Source organism: Saccopteryx bilineata, chromosome 2 (genome assembly GCF_036850765.1).
Source record: "Saccopteryx bilineata isolate mSacBil1 chromosome 2, mSacBil1_pri_phased_curated, whole genome shotgun sequence".
In the NCBI taxonomy this organism is placed as follows: Eukaryota; Metazoa; Chordata; class Mammalia; order Chiroptera; family Emballonuridae; genus Saccopteryx; species Saccopteryx bilineata.
Window position 1 is genome coordinate 104,046,318 of NC_089491.1, and position 6,667 is coordinate 104,052,984.

The 6,667-nt window shown below is 36.5% G+C and overlaps 1 pseudogene; it reads left to right on the forward strand.

The window, feature by feature from the left end:
- Positions 1–561: 561 nt before the first annotated feature.
- On the forward strand, positions 562–981 carry LOC136322909 (ubiquitin-conjugating enzyme E2 C pseudogene; annotated as a pseudogene).
- Positions 982–6,667: the final 5,686 nt, after the last annotated feature.

Consider the following 6,667-nt stretch of genomic DNA (forward strand, 5'->3'; position numbering starts at 1 on the left):
GAGCCTTGGCTGCGGGAGGGGAAGAGAGAGATAGAAAGGAGAGGGGGAAGACTGGAGAACCAAATGGATACTTCTCCTATGTCCCCTGACCAGGAATCGAACCCAGGACTTCCACACGCAGGGCTGATGCTTCTACCACTGAGCCAACTGGCCAGGGCCTGTTTTTTTTTTTTAAATAGTTTCATATTTACAGAAAAGTTATGAAGATGATACCCAGAGTTGCCATATACTCTGCACTGTTTTCTGTTATATTTTATATTGTTATTGTATATTTATTACAAATAAATGTACCAATATTGATACATTATTTATGAAATCCATATTTTACACAGATGACCTTAGTCTTTTTCTATTTGAGGAGCCTATCAAGATTACCATAATACATTTAGTCATTAGGCTCCTCTGGACTGTATCTCTGCAGGCACCACCCTGACAGCCACCAAGAAATCTTGACCCAACCTTGGGCAGCATTGCCACCATCACTAAAGATGCTGAATCCAGCTGAGTGCTGCCAGGGGTTTGTGGGCAATAAGTGAGTGGTAGAGGTTACTGCAGAAGCTGATGACCCTCCTGATATCTGGCAACAAAGGAAGTTCTGTCTTCCCTGAATTAGACGATCTTCTCATATGGATGGTGAACATCTATGGAGCAGTGAACAAAGTGTATGAAGACCTGGATTATAAGTTGTCCTAGTGTTCCCCAGTGGCTACCTTTACAACGGTCCATGGGAAAGTTCCTCATGCCCTGCTACTACCTCTTAATGGACACTCAGGGTAACATCTATCTGGACATCCTGAAGGGCAGGTAGTCTGTCCTGTATGATGTCAGGACCATCCTGCTCTCCTTCCAGAATCTACTAAGAGAACTCAACATCCACAGCTTATTAAGCACACGTGCTATGGAGCTCTGGAAAACCCCACAGCCTTTAATAAGTATCTGTAAGAAACCTATGCACAGCAGGTCTTCAGCCAAGACCCCTGACCCAAGCTATCCAACTTTTCTCCTTTTACTGTCTTTTTTAAAAATTATTTATTTATTTATTTATTTATTTATTTATTTATTATTCTTTTGCTGTATTTTTATTTTTTCCTTCTGTGATCTATTGTTGCCTTGATTTCTGCTTAGGTAGTGTTATATTTGTTCTGTTTCTGTTTTTAAATTCTTTGATAATTTACTACATAAATAGAACAACAACAACAACAAAGGTGAAGGCTCTCTTGACTTTGATAGTTTATCAGTCTTTTTAACCCGTTTTGTGTTTCAAGGAATAATGCTCAGTTATTTTTAGAGTGTCCCTTAACTTGGATATGCCTGATTTTTTTTTTTTTGTAATTAAGACTATGGTTATGGGTTCTAGTAGAAAGACTACAGAAATAAAATGTATTTTCATCATATCACATTAAAAGACACAGAGTCCACCCTACATATCAGCAGATTCAACCAATCACAAATAGAAAGTATTAGAGATAAAAGATTACCTTGTTGCAGACGTGTATTATGTATTTAGGTCTACAATGGCTGCCTCTGTACTGATTATATATAGATTTTTTTCCCTCTTGTGAATGCTTTCTAAATAGTACATTATAACAACTATTTACATAACATTAACATTGTATTAAGAATTACAAGTTATCTTATGATTATAGTATATGAAAAGATCGCAGAGGTTATTTGCAAATACTATGCCATTTAGTATGACTTGAGCATCTGTAGAATTTGATATCTGCTGGGCTTCTGGAACAAATCTAGTGTATACCAAGGAACAACTGTACTATCAACATGATTTATCACTATTGATATTGATTGATAATCTGGCTTGAAATAGTTGTACATTTTAGAAGGAAGTTGCTATGTACAGCCCACATTTAGGAAATGGGGAGTTATACTTCACCTACTTGAGGACAGCGTATCTACCTAAGTTATTTGGGATTCTTCTGCACAGGAGGTTTGCTTCTTCTATTTATTAATTATCTAGTTCTTTTCTTTATATTAGTATGAACTCATAATTTTAAAAAAATACATTTTGGGTTATAATATAATGCTACATTACTTGTTTTATTGCTCATGCTGTTCAAGGTTTGGCCATTAGGGGCTTGCTCAGTGGACTTCTGCATCCCTTTGACATATCACAATTTGTGAGCTTTTAAAATTTAAGATCTCCCTTACTTCCTGATGCTCCAAGTTTCTCTTACATACTTTTTCCCCCAGTTCTAGCTATGATCCCTTTTATTAAAAATTAAGATTTAGGTGTACTACTTGCTATTGGAGTGTCAATATATGTAGGCTCTGTCAGATGTCAGAATACAAAAATACAAAAATATATATGCAGAATTCTAAAATGTACATATACATGTATTTATACATATACATATATACTTATATATGAGTGCATATACTACTTTGTTTATATATATTGCAAATAAATATTTTAATATTTTACTATATCGCTATTAAGGTAAATGTGAGTTTATTCTGGTATAAAAAACCTTAACCCACTACCAAATAAATTATTCTAGCCTCCTCTTGCTAATGCATGAAATTCCACTCTTGACAGTGAGCAACCTGGTTCCTAGCAATCATCAATTGTTCATTCTAGTATACATGCATAGTGATATCAGAATTATTAACCTGTACATTTTGGGGAACAAATTTTATCAATTGCAGTAGAGTGCTTACGTTTAGTTTCTTTTACTGGTGGACTTAAAGACTTCTTTCTATTCACAAGTACTCAGGTTAGTACATATTCTCTTCAAATACTTCATTGTTTGTTTCATATATTCGTAATACAGTTAGAATGTTTTGCCAACTTCTGCATTCTATACCAGTATCCCCTCACTTCTCCTTTTTAATTTGCATAGATCAAGTTTCACTTTTTGTGTGGGGATACATACAGTGAGGCAAAAGCGTAGACATTCTATTAGGCAACTACATATGTTACTTGAAAACCAGCACTGTGGTACTGCAGGAGTTGATTTGATAACTGAGATGGTATGTGACTTATAAGTGGATTCTGTAGACAGTGTGTATGTGTTCAGTGGACAAAGAGATGATTCATGCCCTGGTAGAGATAGATTGAATTGGTAAGAGATTTCATAATGCTATTCAGTATAGCACACAATTTAAATCTTATGAATTGTTTATTTCTGGAATTTTCTATTTAATATTTTTTAGCCATGATTGACTTCAGGTAAGTGAAACTGAAGAAAGAAAACCAAAAATAAAGGGTATGACTGTTCATCTGAAAATAGTTTAATATTACATGTCAATTATACCTCAATTAAAAAAATTTAAGGCCCTGTCCCCTTCTCTCTCTCTTCTTCTCCTGCAGCCAGTGGCTTGATTGGTTAGAGCATGGCCCCTGGTGCTGGGGATAGCTTGGTTGGTCCGAGCACCTCAGCCTCAGGTGCTAAAAATAACTTAATTGATTTGAGCATTAGCCCAAGACAAGGGTTGCTAGGTGGATCCTGGTTGGAGCACATGTGGGAGTCTGTCTCACTAACTCTCCTCATCACATAATAAATAAATAAGTAATTTAAAAAAGGAATTAAAAAACTAATTGCAAACCCAAGGTTGTCTAGACTTTCACGTTTTATTCTTCAGATTTAATATTTTGTTTTACATTTTGAGTTAATTTATAGAAAGGTGTAACATTTGTGTCTAGGTTTATTCATTTAATTTTTTTTCTTTTTTTTAGAGAGAGAGAGAGAGGGACAGACAGGGACAGACAGATGGGAGAGAGATGAGAAGCATCAACTAGTAGTTGTGGCACTTTAGTTATTCAGTGATTGATTTCTCATATGTGCTTTGATGAGGAGGCTCTAGCTGAGTCAGTGACCCCTTTTTCAAGCCAGTGACCTTTGGGCTCAAGCAGCAACCATGGGGTCATGTCTATGATCTCACGCTCAAACCAGTGACCCTGCACTCAAGCTGATGAGCCTGTGCTCATCATGCCAGAGACCTCAGAGCTTCAAATCTGATCCTTAGCATCATGGGCCAATGCTATATCCTCTGTGCCACTGCCTGGTGAGGCAGTTTATTTTTATTTTTAAAAATAGGAATAGTGGCCCTGCCATGCTGGATCAGCAGTAGAGCATTGCCCAGCATGTAGAAGTCCTGGGTTTGATTTCCAGTTAGGACACACAGAAGTAATGACCATTTACTTCTCCACCCCTCCTCCTCTCCCTTCTCTCTTTCTGTCTCTTCTCTTCCCATAGCCATGGCTCAAATGGTTCGAGCCAGTTGGCTCCAGGAGTGGAGGATGGCTCCATTGCCTCACCTCAGGTGCTAAAATAGCTCTGTTGCTGAGCAACAAAGCATTTCTTCAAATGGGCAGAGCATCACCCAGTAGGGGGCTTGCCGTGTGGATCCTGCTCAGGGTGCATGTTGGACTCTATCTGCCTCCCCACTTCTCACTTAATAATAAAAAAAAAAACAATAGAGACAGTCAATTATTCCCGCATCATTTGTTGAAAAGACTATCTTTTCTTCATTAGCTTGCCTTTGCATTTTTGTTAAATCAGTTGACTACATTTGTTAAAGGGGACAATAAATCACACATCAAGTAAATAAAAGTGTTAGATTTTTAGCCAAATATTTTTGGACTTCAAGTCCAATATAGTTTTACATTTTGCTCCACAAAAGGAGAATAGACTCATATCTGTTATAAAATTTCTCATACTTTAAATACAGTTTTATCACCTCCACTCCCACCTCCTTTATGTCATTTCTAATTCTCTACCTTATTCATTAAAGTCACATATGTATATTGTCTTTTATGTTGCACAATAGTTCGAGAGTAATCAGTTTTTTTTTTCACTATGTACTGCTTCCTTAACTATAGAGAATGAATCTCTTCTTTTCTCACTTGTATGCTTTGCTGACAATGAAGGGGACAGGATGGTGGAAAGAATGTGTAGGTTTTAAGTCAGTTTGGAGATCAAAAACAATTGAGTCAATTACTAGATGTGTCAAATTTTTCTTATACTGGGTTTAATTTTGCCATCAGCAAAATTATAGTAGTTATATGTAACAGTTTTTATAAGAAGTATAAAAGGGATATGTATGTAATTGAAAGATACAAAGTCGGTCTCTGATACAAAGTAGGTATTAAAAAGATGTCAAATGACATTAACATTGTGTTTATCATGTGTCAGACACTTTACATTCATTTTTAATAATGATGTAACAATTCACACAACTGCCTCAAGGGTGACTGATGGAAAGACCAACAGATACAGGCACAGGATAATCAAGATTTATGGAAAAATATGTCCATCATAAAGATAGCAACATAGGATGGTGGACAGAGTAGTTTCTCATAGTGGTTTCCAGATGCCAGTAGAAATGCTCTGATTTGGATAAAAAAATGTTAAGTAGCTATGTTTATCATTTGCAAGGGGCTTTTTTGTTTTAAATCTGTCTTCTATGCTTTTAAGTTTTGGCTACATGACTTCCTACCAGAGGTTTCTGTGAACTCTATTAGCCTGAGTGACAGTTACAAGAACTGGTGAAATACAGGTTCATGTTCCAGCCCTTATTACAGTCCAGTAGACCCAGGCCAAAACCCTTTCTGGTATCCTTACAAATTTTACAAGTTTGGAGTATACCTATTAATAAGTGAATAAACTGATTCATAGAGGTTATTCTATTTCCCTCAAAAAAGTAAAATTAAAAATTAAAATTAGCTGAAACTATCTCTGAAACCTTCTGTTTTCCACTGTACTCTGAAAAATATTAAGTAGTAATATCCTCCCATTTTCTCATTAACAAAATCAACTCATAAGAAATTTAAATTTATTTTTAAAGTTATTTTTCTTAAAAGATTCTTTTTTATTTATGATGTTAATTTATTATGTTTACATAGATTTAAGTGTCCCACCGAATATGTCCCCCCCCTCCGTGTTCCCCTCACTCCCCTCCTTTGCTCTCTCTCCTCTATGCTTTCCCCCCTTCCCTCCAGGATTTGCTGTCCTGTTCTCTATAATGCTGTGTTATGTATATATAATTTCACTAATCTCTTTCCCTTCTCTGATCCATCTTCTCTTCCACTTTCCCTCTGACCACTTTTCCTCTGATCCCTTTAATCCCACCTCTGCCTCTGTTCAGTTCCTCAGTTCACATTGTTCATTGGATTCCTCAAATGAGTGAGGTCATATAATATTTTTCTTCCTCTGCCTGGCTTATTTCATTTAGCATGATAGTTTCCAGGTCCATCCATGTTGTCGCAAAAGGTAAGATTTCCTTCTTCCTCATGGCCGCATAGTATTCCATTGTGTATATGAACCAGGTACCATGATTTTTAATCCACTCTTCTACTGACGGACACTTGGGCTGTTTCCAGATCTTGGCTATTGTGCAATGCTGCAATAAACATGGGAGTACATTTCTTCTTTTGAATCAGTGATTTGGTATTCATAGGATATATTCCTAAAAGTGGGATAGCTGGGTCAAAAGGCAGTTCCATTTTTAATTTCTTGAGAAATCTCCATACTGTTTTCCACAGTGGCTGCACCAGTCTGCATTCCCACCAGCAGTGCAGGAGGGTTCCCTTTTCTCCACACCTTCTCCAGCAGTTATTATGTGTTTTTTTTGTTAATGAGCGCCATTCTGACAGGTATGAGGTGGTATCTTCTTGTGGTTTTAATTTGCATTTCTCTAATGATTAGTG